The sequence below is a fragment of the Drosophila takahashii genome, chromosome 2L (assembly GCF_030179915.1).
Source record: "Drosophila takahashii strain IR98-3 E-12201 chromosome 2L, DtakHiC1v2, whole genome shotgun sequence".
NCBI lineage: Eukaryota > Metazoa > Arthropoda > Insecta > Diptera > Drosophilidae > Drosophila > Drosophila takahashii.
Window position 1 is genome coordinate 670,553 of NC_091678.1, and position 22,338 is coordinate 692,890.

Sequence of the window (22,338 nt, forward strand, 5' to 3'; positions counted from 1 at the left end):
AGGGATCTTAATCACAAAAACCTTGAGATCATACTACAGATAATAAATTAAATATATATTATATTTTATTTAATCCAAAACTATTTATATTTGTTTAAATCAGATCTTTTAGGCAGGATATAATATTTGTTGTCTCTTACAAACAAATATGTCACAGAAACTGATAGTCGTTTTGAATCATTTCATTAAAACGAAACATGATCCATTTCCTTTTTCCGCACCAAAATCGTTCATCGTCAGCGGAAATTAGCTATCAAATTGAGTCAGACGTGACGTCAAAATACAGTATCATTAATAATTGTGTAAATAGCTCATATGACGTTTTACATTATATTACTTGTTTTTAAAAATTCCATAAGTTTAAGGAGAAACCCATTAAAAATCAATAAAAATTGTGAATATAGCTTTTAGATTCATCGAACTTTTCCATTTTCAAGTGATCCCCTTGAGAGATTTATATTTAAACACTGATATATCATGACTGTTGAAAAAGTTATTTCGAGATCTGATTAGTATTTCCCACAATTGACTAATCACCTGCGATAGTGAAACCACACTTCGACCCATTTTTCCCACTTTATCCCCCGTCTGTATCCATTCGTGGGTTTTATTTTCGTTTTAATCGTCGAATGCAATCGAAATAAGTCTGAAACTTGATGCCCATTCAGCGATAATGGTTTGTAGTCATTTTCCCAACACATTCCCTTCGTAAAAAACAAACAAACCAGCCAGCAAAACCACAAAAAATAAAGCTAAAAATCGCTTAAAACAGCTGTCGATTGTGGATGTTGTTGGTGTGGACTTTACGATGTTGTTGCTCCGATGGTTGTTGTATGATTTGTACAATGCTCCGGGGTCTCTGGTCGGTTGTTTTTTATCAGCTGATCTGATGGCAAGATTGTCGCGCTTTGCTTCAAAAATGAGAGAATGAACTCGCCCAACAACAACAATTGTTGTCGTGTGTTTTTCGTTTATAACAATTTGAAGAGATTTTCAGCTAAAGATAAAAATGTCAATGTGATGTGGTTGTCGGATACAGATATACTCGGTATAGAGAGATCCCCAGCTATGACAATATATATTCGTATATATATAGGGCTTAAAAAGTGTACATAACATTGTATAATATATGGTCAGTATCTGAATGATCGATCTACACCGTTGAGTTGCGGATTTCCTTTGGGCCATGGCGCGATATCTGGCGGGTTAATTAATTTCCATTCGCCAGTCGTTGTTTGCATCTGATATCAGTTTCGTTTTCGATTCGATCCGATTCCGAATTCGGGGATCGCATCGGATGAACCTGGTGACCGGATTTCTTAGGGGGGAAATCAATGAATTCACTGTCGCCGGGGGCGTTGATAGCGAAACATTTTGAATGCCATAAATCTCTGTCAGCGCCTCCTCGAAACCTTCCAATCTCGCCGATAGGCGATGGCTATCGCTAGCCGAAAATTAGAACTGATTTCTATATATTCAGTGGGCATTCCACCAGGCGATGGGCAGTTTCAAAGTACTACTTATCAGCGCCCCACTAACCGGCCGACTGATCGCTCTAGTGTCCATTGATGGAACGATAGACCAACCGTACTACATAAGCGGAAAAAAAAGGGGAAGTCATAGGTTTACCGACCTTTTGTTACCCTATTGGAAATATCACTCTATTTTTATCAATTTAATTGCATTAAAAATAACGCGTAAAAAGTAAATTGATCAAATAATCGATTACAATCGATAAAATATAAAAAGCACAACTGTACTTTTCCATAAAAAAGTTTATATTTTAATTTTCAATCTAAAACGTCAGGCAAAGACTATAAAACTGTGTTTTCTAAGATGTTTCTGCATGTTTAATCGCTTTTTTAATCGATTTACTGTATCGGATACATTAATCTAGATTCTAGAACCAAATCAATATACCCCTTAAATAGAATTAGAAATAGAGAGAGAGAGATGGCGAAACAGGAAGGGGGAGAGATAGAGAGACATTCGGAGATATCAAGGCGACAAATCTCAGTTCAAATTTCGACACCTTATCTTTTTGCGTTCATCTGGCTGGTTTCCAATTTCGAGTGCCCCTAATGATGTGATGTTCTTGTGCGTTGTCAGCGATAATCGTTATCGTTATCGCTCCGCAAGACGAATTCCGTCTAGTGGCTGGGCCCCTTTGATTTCAACTTGAGATTTCCTTTCGATTTGATTTTCAATTTCGAAAGGGGAAACGTCGTGTGGAGATTACCATCATCATCAAATGTGTGTGCACTCCTCCTTGGACTCGAACTCGAACTACTCCTCCTGCTCTTCCACCCACTTAATTAGTTTCGATTCTGAGTTCTGGGCTCTCGGCTCTCGGCTCAAATTCGCTTCTCTTTGGCCTTTCTTTATCAATCTTGGGAGCTGCGGCCTTATCTCGAAATAAAGTTCATGCCGAGGTCCTATTATCTATTCCCAGCGATCAGCGCAGCATTCGTTTAATTGACCAACCGAACTGACCCAACCACGTCTGTCCATCCATCCATCCATCCATCGATCCTCCTCTGCACTGTGCTCCTCCTTCATCTTCTCCACTTCCCCAGTCCTCCAATCTCCTCCAGCTCGTGTGCATTCGTTCCTTGGCTGCCTCGCTGTTGTCGCTTCCATCTGCAATCTCTGATTAAACCCGGGTTTCGCCTGCCCCGGGGCATTAGACCGCAAATCATCGCCACATATACGAGTATATATGAGGGGTGTATATATATTTCCGTATAGTATGGACGCTCTTTCGCGGCGATTATCTGCTGGTGGCCGTTGCCAGTCAAAGTGCAGACCTTGAAAATTATTAAGCCAGCCAGCGAGATTGAGTGCAGATTGCTAGACAAAGCCGGTTGCCAAAAAAATCTATAAGATAGTCTGTAAACTCCAAAGAGTAGGTATAAAAAATAAATATTTAAATAAAACTAGGTTCTTAAAAACGGGAGGTTTAAGAATCCTTTAAAATAGGTTGACATTAAAATCTAAAAGAAAAATCAAATTTGGGAAATATTAAGATTGAAGTAATAAAGTATCCAACACCCTAGTCACTCCTCCAAAGAGCAGGTAATATTAATTTTTAATTTTATAAATCCATTAATTCATATAAAGGTATTATGCGACTAGAAAAGTCCAAGATCTCTTTAAATTTAAAGGAGATTTACTTTTCCTTGTTATCTGTAAAATTCGCCTTGATCTCAAGAGACTTCAGGCATTGATTTAATTCTTGGAACTCGTTCGATTGTCGTTCGACTAGAGTTTAAGTTTTGCTTATTTTGAGCTCATCAATCAATTATTAATTACAAAGTGTACAGCTCAGCCTATCTAGGCACCCCGACTTGCCCCTCCGTTCCACCTGGTGATAAATTGATTAAGTTTACATGTCCGTGGAGCAAGAAGAGAGATATAGAGTGACATCTACTTCAGTTGGCATCGAAATCGAACCGAAATCGTATCGAAAATCGTATGCCACACAAACACACAGACACAGAAAATTAGAGCCAGACGACAAACACCACGTTCACATGGCTGAAAAATTTCAAAATGAAAATTTAAGTGCTGCGATTAATTTGGCTTATCAGGAGGCAAACAACACGGACGCAGAAAAAGCCACAACGAAATTCGAAACAAGTGCAATTAAAAGATTTTTAAGCAAACATTTGTCATTAGAGATAAGCACCAAGTAAGATGGGTATTTGGGTCGGGGTATTGGGGAAACGGAATCGGAATTGGAATCGGAATCGCATAGAGGGGACACCTACGCATAAACCGAAATTAGGATGTCTCAATTCGAAGCGTGGATGGGGGATAAAAAGGGAGTTCGAACTTCGAAAGCAAACTAATTACGCGATAAACGACAACATTGCGTCTTTTACATCACACGGTACACTTAGAAAAAGGGGAGCTGAGAGCTTAAAAAATATTTTAATTTCATTTTCGGATTATTTCTGGTCTCTCAGTTTGCAATTGTTAATACTAAACTAATTCGAAAAAGTGAATTAAAAAGACCTATAAAGAGCTCTATAAATATTAAGTTACATTAATCACATATTTAAAGATACCAACAAGTTAGTTTTCTATGTTTCAATTTTGGTTACATTTAATAATGTTTTAAAAAGTGTATTTTTATTATTACTGTAATTTCTAAATTCAGTTTCGCTGTATCTCCCCACCTGTTCCCAAAGTACCCCATCTAAACGCACTCCCCTGGGTATCTTCTGTTTACCCACGACAATCAAAAAGCGAACTAAATGGCAGCGAGATGCCATCGATGGAATCGCTGGCCCAAAAGGCCGGCAAAAACCAACAACAAGGCAACGTGCGGCAATCGATTAAAAATCCATAAAAATATATTTCTAGATTTTATTTGCTGATCGAAACGAGTCAAACGCACTCTGTCTATGTGTAATTAAGACTGAAGGCTAGAGGGGAGGGGAATGGTGTGCACAGGGGCGCAAATGGAGGGCAATATGAAATCTATTTATGCCATTAGCTTTGCGCCGATCCCACGCCAAGATAGCCAACCGAGCATTTGGAGCTCCTTCATGTCGCCCGGTGGCCATTTTGTTCGTTTATCTTTGGCTTGTCTTCGAGCCCAACCCAACTTCCAGTACCAATGAATCTAACCCCAACAGAACTGGGGGAAAAATGATACAGTAACAGAAAAACGATACTGTGTTATGTACTTCAAAAATATCTTTAAAATAGTTTAAAAATCTGTAACTTTTGGATTAAAAATATATGTTACCATCACTTTTCTATGGCATTGTACTTCCTTATCATTCAAAGATGATTTATAATGCATATAAGAATTTTTCTAGCCCCAACAGAACTCGGGAAAAATGTTACAGTTTTATACTTTAAAAATATAAATAAAATAGTTTAAAAATAGTTTTAAAATCTTTAATTTTCGGAATAAAAATATATATGTTTGGATTCCTTATCATCTTAAGATGATTTGTAATGCATAAAAAGATTTACGATTTTTTTTCCGTGTTCTTCAACATCAAACAGTAAATCGAATTCAAAGATTATAAACGAATCACTCATGTTACAGGGAGTGGAGGGAGGAGCGTATACTTCATTCGATTCTTATCTCCGAACTCTGCCGAAAAATTCATTTGAGACTGAGGCAAGCAAATCGCGTCATCAGCCCGAAAAATCTCATTAGCTGGGGTTTGTTTCGCTTCAATATCACCGATGAGGATTTCACGCTCAATCAAGTGATTTTGGCGCCTGGCTTTTGGCCAAAGAATGCGATGGATCCATAACAGCTTTAGTCGCCGACCGATCTGGATTCTGTACTCTGTATTCTTAATTCTGGATTCCGAACCCCGACTTGCAGAGCACTTTAAGCCTAATCACTTGAATGGCCCACAACTTGGGATGTAGATGCAGATGCAGGAAAGACAGAGGACCGCAGACTGCAGATGGGATATGGCAACCAGGAGACAGAAGACAGGAGACATTTGCCGCCGCCGCCAGTCTTATCTAAATGCCAGCCTCACAGTCTCGTCTTCCATTATGATACCGCGATAGGGGGACACACGTGGACAGGAAAATATCTCCAAGAGCTATCGAGTGCGTCGCCAATGTGGAGCCAATTGGGAATCGAAAATTGAGGCTGGTGAGCGGGAAAAATGAGTGAATAGCATTTGTAGTTAAACAGTGTTGACTTCGATATACTCTTTTTAAAGGGTTTTATTATTCTGAATCAGATGTGCTCACTCATTTTGCATTATTATCGCTTGGATGAATTTGATAAAAAATTTAAAAAATCTATTTTTAGTCATTCCTCTACAACAAACAACTTAAATTAGTAATAATGATAAGTAACTTTTAAAAACACATTTTTTTTAGAAAATCTCTATCAACATTCTTTTAGAAAAGTCATCTATTATTATTATAGAGCTAACTTCCATATAAGCTGAGTACTGATTAAGAAATGATAAAAAACAAGAAAGGAAGCTAGCTTCGGCAAGCCGAAGCTTATATACCCTTGCAGATTATTCCTATTAATTTACAAATCGCAAAAATGTTAAATTTCCTATTATTTTATATTAATTTTTCGATCGTTTCTGTGGCAGCTATATGATATAGTAGTTCGATCTTTTTAAAATTAAAATCGAAATTCGGAAATATTTAAAAATAGTCATATCCCAGAGAAGAAGGGAATGTAATAAAACAACAAAGATATAATTTTTTTCCCATTAATTTCCATTTAATTTTTCGACCGTTCCTATGGCAGCTATATGATATTGTGATCTGATTTAAAAAACAAAAAAACCGAAATTCAGAAATATATAAAAAATAATATTCCCAAGAGTATAGAATTTTTTAAAGTTTTTTTTTCCGATCGTTCCAATGGGAGCTATAAGATATAATAGTCCGATCCGGTCGGTTCCGACATATATACTACATGCAATAGAAAGAAGACTTTTGGGTAAGTTTCATTCCGATAGCTCAAAAACTGAGAGACTAGTTTGCGTAGAAACAGACAGACGGACAGACGGACGGACAGACGGACGGACAGACGGACAGACGGACAGACGGACAGAAGGACAGACGGACAGACGGACATGGCTAGATCGACTCGTCTTGTGATGCTGATCAAGAATATATATACTTTATGGGGTCGGAAACGTCTCCTTCACTGCGTTGCAAACTTCTGACTGAAATCATAATACCCTCTGCAAGGGTATAAAAACATTTAAAAACATATTTTGAAAAATCCTAATCTGAGTTTTTAAGAACCGTCATACTTGAATTTGTTTTGTACTTAAACTAAATCAGCTATTATGAGTTTTAAATAGCTAAAATCCATATAGGGAGTAAACTGATAAAGATAAGAAATGTAAAATTTAAACACCCTTAAGAACTTAAACTCATTATCCCTCTATTATAATCATTTGAGTTCCATTACTTTTTTGGTTAGCATTACTAATTTTATTTATTCTGCTATTATAATAGTTGAGCCTCGCGAGTTATTCACCGTACCCCATCGTAAATGAGCGGGGATTAGGGAACCTGGAGTCTCTGGGCAGAAGTGTTGAGGAAGCATAATTTACATGGCAACAGGCGCCATTAGGAGCCGCACACAGGTCTCACTTGGGATCTCGGATCTCGGGATCTGAGCGGTCCTGCCTTGAGAAACGGGTTTTCCAATTTGTGGCGGGAATAAAATACCTGTTGCAAGCAACAACGAACAACCAACAACCAAACAACCAACAACCTGCAACTTGCAACTGGTCCGAGGGCTTGGCGCTGATGGATGCGTGTTTGTTTACAGCTTTGCTGTTTGTTCAGTTTAGCGTAATTGCCGCCGTGTATGTTGCATGGCCATGGGGGGGTTAAGACGCTCGGCGCCCGGGGGTTAAATGAATGTTAACAACGTGTTCTGTCTGCGTTTTCGTTCTGCCCGTCGGTCCTTTTAGCATTTAAAACATTTTAATTATGGGGCCACAAAATGCGTGGCTGCTTATCCACCTGAGTCTGTGTTTCTTAAAAGGTGTCTCTCTTTCAGCTCGGAATCCCCCTACTTTTCTTCTTCCTCTCTTAAATGGCATTTAGATAAGGTTCCTCCCCTCCTTCTTCTTCAAAGGATTGTCCACTGGCCATCGATTTATGAGAATGTTGATAGCGAAATCGTTCCTAGTCCCTTCCTTAGTCCCTCTGGTAAATCTTGCGCATCATTCTCTTTCTTCTTGGCAGCCACCTCATCCCGGATTCTCCGGAGTCTGCTGTCATTGTGCGTCATTTATTGAGCAACTGATAAGGCCGAAACCCATCCCACTCCGCCCTCTTTTATCGCCCCGCCATCCTCAACTTTGAACGGGCGAAATATGAATACGATTTGAAAAGAAATTAAGCAATAGCCAGAAAATGAATAAAGACATTTTGTCGCCGACACTGAATTCTCCCCAGTCTCCACTAATTGCTGGTAACTACCCTGCATTTAGAGGGGATATTAGCGATTGAATTTCATTAAAAATAAAATTAGAATTTTAATAAAATAAAATAACACAATAATAAAATAAAAATTAATTATAATATAATCCTACAAATATTATTAAATTACAATAAGATAATTTTAAAAGTGCTTATAATTAAAATGTTCTTCAAAATATTGATATTATCATATTGATATCGAAAATATCGATAATTTTCAAGCTCTACTAAGAATCTCTAACAAATAAATTTTTAATTATTTAAATTGAATGATATGAAATTTCTAGCCCCTTAATTCCTAGAAAATTTAAAACCTTTTTGATGGATATTCCTGGAACAGAGTATCCCTGGTTTATCCAAGGCTCCAAAATTCTCTCCCGCCTTATCGGGTATATCAGAGCTGAATCTAGACAAGCCAGCTACTGCCGTAATATTTGCTCTGTCTCCGGATCCAAATACCCGTCAGATACCAATGGAGCTGCCATTTGGGCCATCCATCTCGTCTGTCCTCCATTTCATCCCCCTACCCCCTACCCCCTCCCCCTTCCAAACTGCCCCACTCTATCTCTTCGTTTGAGTTTCGATTTCGGTTTCAGTTTCGGTTTTCTTAATTATGTTTGCTCCGCTTTGGAGCATCCGTTTGTAGATCTTTTCGCGAGATAGACCAATTTATGATTTACGTGGAACATTGCCCTGGAATTTGATTTGGTTTTGATTTGATTTCAGTTTCGGTTTCGGTTTTGGCTCGGCTTTTTGCTTCTTTCTTTGCTTTACATTTGATTTTCATTGCCTGTCATTATTTGACTTGGCTCGTTTGCTTTCGTTTTCGGATTTCGATTGTCAAGTTTGCCATTCCCTTGCAGAGGGAAAAATTATACGAATTTTTTAAAAATTCTTTGAAGCTTTAACACTTAAAATAGAGGTTCTTATTATCGATATTTTCGATAAATCGATATGACAATATAGATGTTTTTAAGGGAAGATTCCCTTTTAAAAATGGAGAAATAACAAGATATTCTTTTTAGTACATTGTATCATTAAAGTCCTTTTCAATTAACTGTTACTATTTTGCCACCTTCCCCCTTTTCTCACCGTGTAGCTCCCTTTCTCCCCATCCCTTTCTTCCCCTCACTGCGTAGAGATCGAGGTCAGCGATAAGGCCGCGACTTTTGTTTGGCACGTCAAAGTCAAAAGGCATTTTGTCCGATTATTCCCCAACTGGAATCGACCACACACACAAAAACAAAAACCAGCCAGCGAGTACAAAGCCCGGCCCGCATTCTTGGCCTTTAGCTCGGTGGGTCTAGTTTTTTGGGGGGACACAGGTGGTGGAACCCATACCTTCTTATAATTATTTTATAAGTGCAGCGACATCGGGCTTATCCAATCGGAGACCCAGCATGATTCACTTGGCGTCGCCTGAAAAACTCGGAGAGAGCGAGAACCCTGGCTCCATGGACGATAACTCCGTGTAGATTAGCCCCGACTGACTGACTGAGTGCAGCGATAACAGCACTCCAAACTCCACACTCCACGTTCCAGGCCTTATACTTATGCCTTGTACCTTACTGGACTCTGGCAACCTGGTCGTAATGTGCGGCTGAAAAAGGTTTTTGGAGCGGAGAGCGCGTATCTCGAGAACTGTTATCCCAAATGTGGCCGCCAGACGCCTGACGCTTGATGGGCCCCGCATGGCCATAGGTGATATCATGTCCCATCCTTGGGTGCGTTTTGTTTTCTCCACTGGCCAGATCTGAGTCATAAAAGCTGGGACTCAGCCACATGGGTATAAAAGGCTTGAGAATGTAAAGTTTCATATTGATTACATTTCACTTGTCACGTTCTTTAAAAAAATAAAATTAAATCCCCTAAGCCGCTGCAAACTTTGCTGAAAAACATAATCCATTCTTATCGCACACTCAAAATTCTTCGAATTTCCTTTACAATGTTTTCCCCCTTTTCGATTATCGAATATTATTATTATTTTTTGATGGCCAGAGCCACCTTTTTTGCACTCCCGTGTGGGTTGTGTGGATAAGCTCGTCTGCTCGTTTCAATTGTTGTTGGCCACAAAAGGATTGAGCAAATCTCGAAAAGTTGATAAACTCTTTGGGCAGTTTCCTTGGCTCCGTCACTCTGTGTCTTTTTCTTCTTATTTTTTTTTGGTGTCCATGGGGTCGGAGAGCGATGGCCATCGTCCACTTTTGATTGCCTCCCTCTGAGACGCCCCTCCCCCTCCGCCACCCTATCGCCGTCCCCCAAATCTTGATCTCAGCCGAGTGTGGGCGTTCGTGTGAAACTAATGTCGCACTCGGACCATTCCCGATGCCATTTAAACAAACAAGCCAATGCAATGACAATTCACAGTGGGGCAAATGATATTTTACTTAGCATCTTAATTTAAAAACAAATAAATCTTCTTTTAGGGATTTTTGAAGTTGTCAATTTTACCAAGTCTGTTGTACCAATAAATTCGTTCAATTATTTTCGAGCTTCGGTTTTTATTTTATTATTTCATAAAAAAAATGCCCTCCTTTATTAAAGGATACCGTTGATTTGATAACAACTTTGTCAAAAATTGTGTTTAATTCTTCAAAACTGATATTTAGTTAATATATTTCATTGGTCTTGGGGGCTTTGTGACCTCTTAAAAGGGATATTAGTTGTACGCTTCAACTTTACCAAATGAAGTATAATTCGTTCTAACCAGAGTTTAAACGAATATCGATAGTTTGCTATTTCTTGATATTTAATTTCCTTTTCCTTATAAAACATCGATATTATCGAATCGATATTGACAAAATATCGAAAATATCGATACGTTGATTCCCAAAATTTTAGCGATATTTATTTATTTATAGATTTATTTTTCGTATTTTTTCCCAATACAAACCACTGTTCTCTTCCAACTTTTGGGTTCGTTTCGGGGCTGGACGCTGCTGCTGATAGGTTTGTGTAGATCGTGTTGAACGCAGCTTGTTTAGCATGCCAATTAGGCTCCTCTCTTTCGAGTGGGAATCGCTCTGGTCTGGTCTGTCCCGGTCCTGGTCCTCGTCCTCGTCCCTTCCTTTCTTTCTCCCACTCCGCCTCCTTTTGGGTGTCCATCTCAAATGCAAAATCAGCTCGTGCAGTCAGCAGCTGGAAAAAAGGTGTTAATTTTGTCTGGCATTGCAGCCTTTCCTTCTCTTTATTTCCTCGAACCTTCGGTGTTTGTGTTGCTGGGCTTCGCTTAGCCAAATAGTTTCGGTGCTGGCCACGTTATTGCCACAAAAAGCGCAGAGCGAGCGTGCTGGTTCACAGGGGTCATGAGCTGCAGTTGCAGTTGATCCACACAATTTGTAGATACATTTGGCAGCCTTTCGTTGAAGCACGAAGCTCTCTCCGGGGTGAGGGGTCAGATTGGTGTTAGATTTGCATTAAAATTGGTTGTGATTTATTTAGCTGGATTATCCCCCTAGAAAATTAACCACAAATTCAACTTTTCAACTTGGTCCCTTTTCTTCGTTCCCAGTTCTTTGAGTATTTTATCTCCTCCTTGCATATGTATTTTTTATATGGGCGTGGTCAATTAACGATTATGATTATGATATCAATATAGCCCGAAGAGGCGAAAAACAGAACTAACAACCAAGGCAAACACAACACGATGCTTATGATGTGAAAGATTGAAAGATACTGAGAAAAAACACTACCCACTAAGGATAAGTGAACTTAAATTGCCTAAGTTTAAACATATATTATAATAGTAAATATAATATTTTTCACAATTATGATATTATTTTGAAGAATATATTTGTTTTTTAGATTTAAGAATATTTTCTTTCAGTGTGATAATGTTGCTCTGGATGGGATCCCGTTCCCATTGCCCATTATAACACTTTCACGGCTCGTTTAGCTCTGCCTGGCCATCCGCATCATCTGGGGAGATGATCAACGAAGTTAGCCGCCAGAGGAGCACGAGTTCTCCATTGGGTTCTCGATTCCTTGGCTCTGGGTTTCGGTTGGGGTATGGGGTATGGGGTTCTCCCTCCCTGGAGGCGTTTGCATGCCATCGTGATTGGTTTGGATCATAGTCTCTCCATTCGCTGAATGTGTGTGTGTGCACGATTCGACACCATCTTTCATTTTAGCCCGTCTCTCAGGCACTTTGCTATCCCATCCCCATCCTCATCCCATTCCAGAGAAGCATTTTCAATTAATGGCCACACATTCCACATTGAGCGGAGTACTCCAATCTGAGAACAGAGTTGAAGCCTCAACCAAAGTGTTACAAATACGCCAATGGCTAAAGAGACTGGTAGGCACTGTACTACACGAAACTGCGATCTTTGTTTCTAGCATTTATATAGGTTAGAAAGAGGAAAAAATCTAAAAAAAAAATTCAATTTTGATGTCTATCGATATCTATAAGTTCTTGACATCATAAGCTAAAAATTATCCCAAAGAGTATTACTCAATATATCACCAACCCATGTTGTTTGGTTGAAATCGAAAAATTAACTGTTCCTTGCCTAAATATCGATAAACAAAATAGTATATCGATATTTTAGATATCTATTGTTTCTAAATAACTTACCTAAAGTTGATCCCAACATTATTTCCCGATAATTTTCCATATTTTTTGGAAATCCTTAGCTAACAGTATTACTCAAATGGTGATCTATCCCCAAACCTTGTTGTTCAGTGCCTCTTACGGCTCAACCGCACAGCGAAACAAATTGCATCCCAGAGTTTGCTATCGAATCAAAGCAGCAGCAAGAAGGCACGACGCCTACAAAAACCGCATTACCTGTCTACCCTTTTGGGAGTCCCCCTTGAGAACCCCCCCTTGGAACCCCACCCCTGCATTCCAGCATCTTCTCCTGCATTTCCTGCAATCTCTGCCAGCCAAACTTCTTCTTCTTTTCCCGGCCTTTCCTTCTCCTTGGGACACGTTTCGTGATTTATGAGGTGCGAATTGCATTGAAATCATTTTGGCTCTGGCTCTTTTGACTCCCACCACCTACTACTACCATATTAAATTGACGCCGTGGGTATTCGTGGCCAACTTCCATTTTTAGCCATTTTCACAACAATGGCTAAGATGGCGATGAAGTCGGCTAGTTTAGTTAAGCCTGCTCTCTCCACTTTTTTGATTGGATTTGAAGTTGGTTAGCTGGTGTTGATTTGTTGGTTAACCCCTGAAAGGCTGGGAGGAAATTATATTCTTTTGTTTTGTAATTCCCTTTTCGAGGTTTTAATATCAAGAGTTTTAGGAGCTCTTTAAAATATATACCCATTTTTATTTAGATTTTTAATTAATCAATTTATTATTAGTTGGCTTTCGACGGTTAAATATTCTGTACCATTTTGGCTACCAAAAACTTTAACTGGCAATTATTTTTTGGCTCATTGTGCCCGTCGACTTGGACTCATAACTCACTGCCACTGGGCTCTTAATATTTTAATTAAAATGTCGCGTGCATTTGGGCCATTAGCCGATGCCAATTGCACTGCAGTTACCTTTCTTTTCGATGCCTGCCCCTCTGTTTAATGCCTGCCTTCGGTGTAACCTTATCTTATCATTCTGGCTGATATTGCCCGTTGATAAGGACGACGAACCGCGACTTATGCACCAATCATCAGTCAGCAACTGCCAGACGACCGCCATTTTGTTTCCGCTTTTTTAACGATTTTTTATGTGGGTTCTTTGCCCGTTTTCTGTCTTTTTTCTCCGTTCGGAGGTCTTTGAAAATAATGCGGGACTGAGTAATTTTCGGTGGTGTTGAGAGACCCCGTTTATCGGGTTTGTTAGGCTTCTTTTACTAGCGATAGGCGATTAAATCGCTTTTCCTGCTTACGGGATGTAGATGTACCATCCAAGTGGCTTGTACCAAGTGTATATATGCATATGTGTGTGTAATATCGCACTTATCGCGAGCCATATAAATTTGTGGGCGGACATAAAAACCGCAGAGCAGAGTGAATGCAGATAGCAGCCTGCGATACCGCAGAGCGAATCCGTTTTCAAATATTATAAAAAACAGCAAGTCAAATAACAAAACAGAACAAACATATTTCGTATAGCAATCCGAAGATTGTATTCCTTTTAAAAATTACATGGTTGTTGATATTTAATTTCAAGGAAACGGAAATTAGATTTGATCATATTTCAATGTCGTAAGAAATGCAAATATATAATTATAAAAAAGATAAATAAATAATAATTATTATATTTTGTTATATTAAATGATTAAAAATGAATTTTCCTATTAGCACTTTTTTAAATATTTATTTTGAATGTAGTGGAAAGTTAAACAAAATCATTAACAAATCTTGCAAACTTTACTAAATTTTCAATATGCAGTGACTATAGTTATTTTTATAGCGAATAAAATCGCTCATTTGAGGATGCTCCTTTATCAGCGCAGGAACATCTGGGGAAGTGTGGAAAAAAGTGTTGGAAAATGGAGAAAATGGGAAATGTTAAATGTAAAATGGCGGGACGGAAGCTGACAAAACGCCAACTGCTCTGACACTGACTGATGATGTTCACTTCTGTTTCGGGAATAAAAACGCTTAAAACCCCTCTATTATTCTCCGTCCGCCCTTTATGTTAATTTTTCATGTTTGCTTGTCCGTTCCATGCTGTTGATATTTACACTGTTTTTCCCGACTGCAAATGCTGACAGGCCAAACTCATCTGATTGCGCATCCACGCCCACTTTTTGTGGCTATTTTTTGATGATGCCAGATAAAATGAAACAAAGCGTTGGAGAGCTGAGAGCAAACAGCTACGCAAAAAATGGGTTAAAAACGCAGATTTTTATGCAAATCTCATTCCATCGAAGAGTCGTATATCTTTTTTGCATTAGCCGAATTCCGCTGCCCCTCGGAAATAAACCGAGATACCAATCGGCTGTCCGAGTGTCGCATTAACGACAAATTTTAGTTTTAAGCTTTTAAATTTTTCGGCTTTTGTTGTCGAGAGGCATTTTTTGCTGTCTGTGGATTTCGTTATCTCAGCCGGAATGGCAATTTCCATAAATTTCTAATTTTATTGAAATCCCCGCACACATTTGAGCTTCGCTTCGATTGTTGTTTATTTTGAGTGCGCTGATAAAAATTGCGTATACGCCGCGTGCCTCGATTCCTTTTGATCCATTATTCGGCATCGATTTGCGATTGGAAAGCGGTCGATAAAACTGTTTGGGTTATCTCATCCAACCGAGGGTTTATAATTTATGGCCCCCTCTCGACAGATCGCCGATTGCCGATTGCCGGGCAATATGCAGATGTCTGTTTAAGTGCTCAGCGATTTTTATATTCATCTGAGGTGTGATTTCGGCTTTTTGTGGCATATGAAGTCATCGAAGCGCCTTATCGGCATCACAATCTAGCTGAATCTCGCTGCTTTTGCCTTGTGGTCGTTGCTTTTGGACCCGCTGCCGGCGCTCTAAGTGGATCAGTTTTTGATGATCGCATTAATTGATTTTTAATAAACGATAAGCAGGCAGGGGCGTCCGCAGAGGGGGGGCCATAGAGATTGTCTTTATGATTATTAGGTCAACAATTCGATGAGCAAGATGTTTACTACGACGCGATCCGAAAACCGTTTGGAAAATACAGAGAGAAAAAATAAATAAAAATGGATTTATCAGTCTATCGTTCCAAAATAGTTTACATTTTTATTCAGTTATTGTTATGTATAGTTAAATGATTAAAATTATGAAAATAAATGGGCAGTAAAAATCTATATATATCGATAATATCGATTAAAAGGCAGCGATAATATCGATAAATAATTATTTTTGTTTAAGTTTATTTCTTTCTTTAGTTGGATTTTTAGTTATCTAAGTTTTTATTTAAAAGGCTTTAAAATACACGAATTTCCCTAATAGATAAGTGGATAAATTCGAAATCAACTCAGGCTTCCTATAAACCGAGCTCACAACCAACGCGGTGCTCAGCCAACGAGGCTGTGTTTTGAGGCTGTAAAACCAGATTGGGGCGGTGCGCTCGACTTGGGCCACCAATCAGCGTTAACTGGGGAGCTCGAGGCCCTCCATCTGCATGGTCCCAGGTCCCCCTGCCCCGAATATCCCCCAGTCTTTTGCTCTTTTCTTTTTCGAAAGATAGTGTGAGCGGAGAGCGAATTCAAAATGGTTGCAGACAGCAGCGGCAGATCTTCGGAGGCAGATAGTGTAAAGTGCGTCGATCAGACAAGCGGAGGAGCCAGTGTTGGACAACGAAGTGCTCAGCGAGGGAAGCGGCGATATATCTGGTCCTTGGATACCAGTTACCAGTTTTCTATAAGAGGGGGGAAAAACCAGTTTCTTACCGCTTCTCTGGCAATTTGCATTTTCTTTCCACCTTTCGCCTTTGGCTTTCGTGGCTTTCGTTCCAATCACACACGGCCAAAAGAGACTGAAACCGAGATTCTGGCCAATTATCGCCAAGGCAGATCAGCCATCGAAGGCTTGTGGAGTATTTCACATGATTTTTGTGGTTATTGAATTGGGATTTTTGGACTTTAAATTTTTTAAACAAAAGTAGCCTAAATGAAAAATTACAAGATTTTGTAATCTGATTAAAAAGTATCGTAAAAAGCTGTGTATATTTATTAAATATTATTTATATTATTATGATTAAATATACTCAAAGTGTTGAATTTCCCTGAACTATTTAAGTCTGCTGAATAAATTCGGTTCATGGAATTTATAGTTGTGATCAATCCGCTTCCCTCGCCCTTTTAACCCTTACGCTACCCGCAGTCATTTCTCTTTATCGATTGCATTTAAATTGAAATCGCGACGACATTTCCCCATTTGTGTGTGCAGGTTAAAAAAATTTCCATTTATTCCATATTGCATTTCGCACTTTTATTTGTTGTTTTTTTTCTGTTTATTTTCAACTGCGGCTGCTGGTTTGGGTTTTTCCTTGTGGAAAACCGCCGCTTTCGTGTTGACAACTCGAACTCTGCCTGGATTTTCCCATCCTTTTCCAATCCGTGTGGACAAAACTGTTGCGCCTCGCTTTGTTTTCCTCTTCGTTCCTTTATTTATTTTCTCTATTTTTTCTGTTTTTTCGACTGTTCATTTTAGCCCGGCTAGAATGTGTGGGCGTGGCTGCGGCGGCTGCCGGTGACGTTGGTTTTGTGTGTTATGCGCAAATTGAAAACGCTGACAATATTATCAAAGTTTTTCAGTTTACACATCAGTGGGCCTAATGGATAGTAGGCCCATTTTTGTACGGGGCCAGGGTAAAAATTATGAATTCTCGTTTCTAAATTGCAATTTGATCAACAATTCGCAATTGTTTGGTGATGTAAATTGAATTTAAATAAAATGTATGCCGATATCATCGAGTAATTAGAGTGGGCTAGTGGGGAGGGGAAGTGGGTTGTTATAGTTCGATTCGATAGATGTTTATATTTCTGTGCGTGTGTGCTGGCCATGTGTAATTAGTTGTACCACGTAACGAGCTTCGCTCTAGATCTCATTTAATGATTTGCCAACCTCAACTTTGTCGAACATGAAATGTTGGCCCCCATCTCGAATGCACCCAAACTTGAAAGCTTGTTATCCCATTGCACAAATCTCTGAATCTCATCAGCCGATTAGCTTTTAGTTATTTCGAAAAAAAAATGCATTTACGAAAGGCAAATCACGATAAGCAAGGCAGAATCAAATGTGATTTTAATGAGCAATATATGTAGCTAATTTCTAATATCAATCGAAAATATTTATTTAGAAATATTTTACTTACAATTTTTGTTAAATTTTTTTAATGTTTTCTCTTTACAGGTTGGTAAATCACTTTTTTACACATATTTTATGGTTTTATGGTAAGCCTTTTTAAATATATTAAATCGTTTTTTAATTCAAAATATTTAGCAGATTAATTATACGAATTTTAAACCTTTTCCTAGTGTAAATAGAGATATATTTTAGCCTCAAACAAATTATCTAAATTTAATCCCATCGCAGGCTGTTCGTTAACGTTGGCAGCTTCTACTTCTGGTGTGCGAATTATCAGTTAGTTGCAAGCGTTTTGCATCCTACTTGCCGCATCCTACTTTTCCTGCAGGAAATCACGTTGCGCACACACAGAGATACGGGCCGCGTGGCGTATGAGCAATTTTGCATTACGTATACGCAGTGTTTGGCAACTTTTTGGGTGGGCAAACTGAAAACTTTTCGACGTCTTTATAGCGCGAATCATGTCTGCATCAGTGTGTGTGTGTGCGAGTGCTTTACGTGCCTGTTAATGCAATATTCAAGTGATTGCAGACGTTTCCTTGGCCCCACTCCTCGGCATTCCTTGCCCCTCGTCCTTTTCCCAGCCAACGAATCTCAGTTTGCTTACAACTTCTTCAGCTGTCACACGAATGAGCAGCCCGAGAGGAAGGAGGACTGCTTATCGCACTCGGAGCAGTGTGCATTTGCCACAGCATGTGCATCTGCCTCCTCCTCCGCCGCCACCCTTTTTATACGGAGCAATCTCTGTGGCACTATCAAGATTCGCATTAAAATGTATCATTTTTGCCGGCTGCCTGCTGCCTGCAACAACAACAAGCCCCCTTCGGCTTGCATCCTTGCGTCCTAAAACTTCGTAATCAACTCGTAATGACAATGCATAATAGCCGACTCCTGACTGCCTTGCATCCTGACTTTGCCTCCCTTCTGTATCCTATATGTATCTCTATATAGGAGGGGTTTCGTGTGCAGGAGGATGCAATCGATACACGGCGGAAAACTAGAAGGTCCTTGGGTGTTTGGAAAACAGCTAAAATTAAAAAAAACCTACAATCAATAAAATAAAATATAACATAATTTTTTTATCTTTTTTATTCTGGCTATAACAGAATGCCACCAAAATCTATTTTTTAGCTTTGGTTAGAAATACATTAAAAGAGATTTTAGATAGACTCTTGAATTTCTATAAATTTAAAAGTTACAAATTCCTTTTTAAAATTAAAAGTATGTTTTTTTAATTATCACCAAAACGCAACAAGTTAATTTCCCTGCACAATTTTTCTCAGTGCAATCCTGACTCGGCTTTCTTATCGCCGTTTTACGTTTCATAAAATTTTGTTGGCTCTTTGGAAAAGCGAAGGAAAAAGAAGAAGAAGCACTACTTTGTGACGCCGTTTAGGAATATTCACTATATTTAGCTAGATTTTCGAGTCATGAATTATGCTTACGGGGTGGATACGGTGGTATACGGTACTACGATTAAGAAAGTTAGAGAGCTGAGAAAGTTTAATAATGTTGCTTAGTTGGCGGAATATTGGGAAAGTCCTGAGGTGGCTTAATCCGGTAAAAACCCTCCCCTTTTGGTTTCCTAATGATTTATCAGCTGGACGTGGACTGAAAATATTCTTATCTGAATGGTTTTTAAGGGAAACGGGGAAGAAGAGCTAACAAAATACCCAAAATAAAAACAAATCAGGAGTTCGCCCCTCTCTTTCACCCCTAAATATTCCGTCTCTCTATTTCTCGCTGAACACCTTTATTTGTGTTTCTTATTGTCCAGGTGAAAAATGAATATTTGTTGTTGCTTCTGTTTGTGTGTGTTTGTTGGCTTGTTTACCAGCAGTTGTTGTACTTGTTTTGTTTGCTGGTTTGTTTGTTTGTTTGTTAATACTTGGCGATTGCCTCCACCTGCTTCACTCTCACTCTCTCTCTCTTTTTTGGTGACTCTCTCTCTTTCTCTCTCCGTTGCCGGCTTTTTGCCATCGTTTGTGTTTATGTTGTTGTTTATCTTTGAGGCTGTTTTTATTTGCGTGCCTCACAGATACACACACACCGATACACCCCTCTGCAGCTCCTTTTCCATTCGTTTTGGTTTCTTTGTTGCCTTTTTTTTGCCTTTTTTCGGAATATCGCTCCGTTTCGTCTGGGGTTCTTTCGCCGGGTTCCCTGGCTCTGCTTACTGCCTTTTCTGGGCGCCTGTTCAATGCCGGTCGCGAATCTCAACAAAAACACAAACAAGAAGGCAAAAAAAAGCTCAAGGTGAGATACAGATACATTTGGAGGGAAAGAGATGGGTATCTCTGAGATTATACATAGGTTAGGACTTCAGCAAAGGTGCCTTTGATTAGGAATTAAAAGTTAATTTATGCATTAAATAGTCAAATTCCTAAACTGATAATATTTGGAGGGAATGATATGGGTTTCTGAAATTATAGGTTAGGATCTATATAAAAAGACTTTAATAAAAATATATTTGGTTTGTTTAAAAAATGTTTGATTATAACAACAAAAACACCATTTCCATTTATTACAAAGCTCTATCACGCTTACTAGCTCTATTACTTCTTCTGTGCCCTATAATTCCCAACTAGTTATGTCAAGGATATTTATCATTTGGCTTTAAGGCTTTATAGTATTTTTCTAATAATTTTTATAACTTTTGTATCTCCTATATTTTAGGGTTCCTTAAAGTTATTTTATAATTTGTCTCAAGTCAACTACTTGTATTGTTCTTATTTTGGCTTTCACTTGACTGCCTTGCAGTACTTTTACTCTTCTTCTGTCTATATCCTGTCTCATTATTTTCCCTTTTCTTTGTTTATGGCAAGTTGCGCGCCTTTTAAATGCGATTTTCCAGCTGCGATAAGCGGAATTATTATGTTTTAATATTTCGGCAGACATCTAGAATCTCTGCCTTGGCTAACTTTGCTGATTCAGCAAGTGCTTTGGGTCCCGATCCTTTTGCTTATTATTTTTCGGTTTTGATTTGTCGTCACAGCTGAGTTGGCATTTTGTGTTCATTTATGGGTTGTAGGAATCATCATCCACTTTCTCACTCCCTCATTCTGGGTAGCCTCTCATTAGCTAAAGCTTAAAAGCAAAATTTGTCAACTTTATCACCGTCGATACATCAAACCTGCCCTTTCTCTCTCGCTCTACATATTTACCCCACGCAACTTTGGTGGTTAATAAACTAAATTGTAATTAATTATGGGCAAAAGTTAGAACCCCACTAAATGCAACCATTTGTCACCTGTGCCCACAGATAGATGTCGGCTATATACGTACACATTCCGATCGAAATCGAACGGGCTTTGCATTTCCATAAATCATTTTAATGAAAATTCTCTTGGTTTTTTTTTTCGTTGGCTGCGATAAGCCAAAGGGGCGCAGTTGAAGAAGGGGGTTTTGGGTTTAGGGGGCGATATCCCCGCCAAGACATCAAGACATCTCATCTAAGTGGCGCTCGAGTGGCGCTTCAAGGCAAAACCACAAAGGCGACGGCGGCTTTTGTTTGAGGAACTTCCGAGGGGGGGTTCCTCAAAGGGGAGGGGCAGGTTAAACGAGATTCCCCCGTTGATGTTCCTTATTCGAAAACTGATGGCGCTGGCGTCTTCATTATCGCTGCGACGGCGGCGGCGACGGCGGCAGTTGATAAAAGTCCGTTCGCTTTTGGCTCACCCAGAAAAACTGGGGCAGGTGTGGCAGAAAGAGTCGGTTGGAAAGGCAAAAGGAATACCTTGATTCGCTGCTATTGCCCTTTGTTTCACTCCGGAATGAGATAAGAAACACTAGGAAAAAATCAATCAGGAATTAAAGCTTGGAATAGGATGTTTGAATTTAATGAGCACTTTAATCGGGCGTCTTAAAGATAATCAATTAAAAAGCACCCAACATTGATTTCTTTCCATATTCAATTACAGTTTTCTTATTATACTAAGATAATTTAGGTAAACGCTTCCTGTTTTTCTCAGTGCAAAAGCACGTATAACCAAATTAATATCGAACAACTTTTCATATGTTTTACAAATAATAAAGTTCAACAACAAATGTAAGCCTTATGGGTTTTTATATCCTCTTTTCCTTTAATATTATTTCTTTTTAAGATAGGCTTAGCTTCAGAATCTTAAAAAATATATTAAATTACAAAACAATGTGATATAGTAAATGGAATCTCATTAACTTTCCCACTTCTTGTTTATTCTTTTACTGTTAAATTTCTGTTAAACTTAACTTTAGTTCATTTCTAAATCAGAATTCGTACATGAAATTGAGACCCAACAGCAAGCGAATTTTGTTTGCTCATCGATTTGTAGCCGACGATGACGAAGTTTTTGGTTTTTTTTTCACCGATTCGGGCACCTGTGTGGCATGCACACAATCTCCTGCCCCATTCCTTTTGGTTTTATGCGATCTTTGCTTGTGATTAATTAAGATTGATTGATAAGGTCTGCCCCAAATGGTGTGTCTGTGTGTGTGTGTGCGAGTGAGTTGCTATCTGTGTTAGTGTGTGTGCGTGTCTATAAAAAGTTTTCGTTTTTGCTTTTATTGGCAAATATCCTGCTGGTAGCACAGAAAGTGGGGATAATGGGGGATGGGGTGGAGAAACAGATGCCAACTAAGCGATAACTCGTTTCGGCTTTTC

At 38.9% G+C, this 22,338-nt stretch overlaps 1 protein-coding gene across 5 annotated transcripts in view; it reads left to right on the plus strand.

Moving 5' to 3' along the window:
• The window catches only part of ush (Zinc finger protein ush), a 79,570-nt gene that overhangs the window by 22,504 nt on the left and 34,728 nt on the right, over positions 1 to 22,338 (plus strand). Inside the window, exons 1-2 of one of the 5 annotated variants that reach the window (XM_070211407.1) lie at positions 5,294 to 5,635; positions 17,742 to 17,782. The exons of the other annotated variants lie outside the window; for them this stretch is intronic. The gene's annotated coding sequence lies outside the window, so the exon portion shown is untranslated. Of the gene's footprint in view, positions 1 to 5,293; positions 5,636 to 17,741; positions 17,783 to 22,338 lie in introns of those variants that run through there. 5 annotated transcript variants of the gene reach the window in all.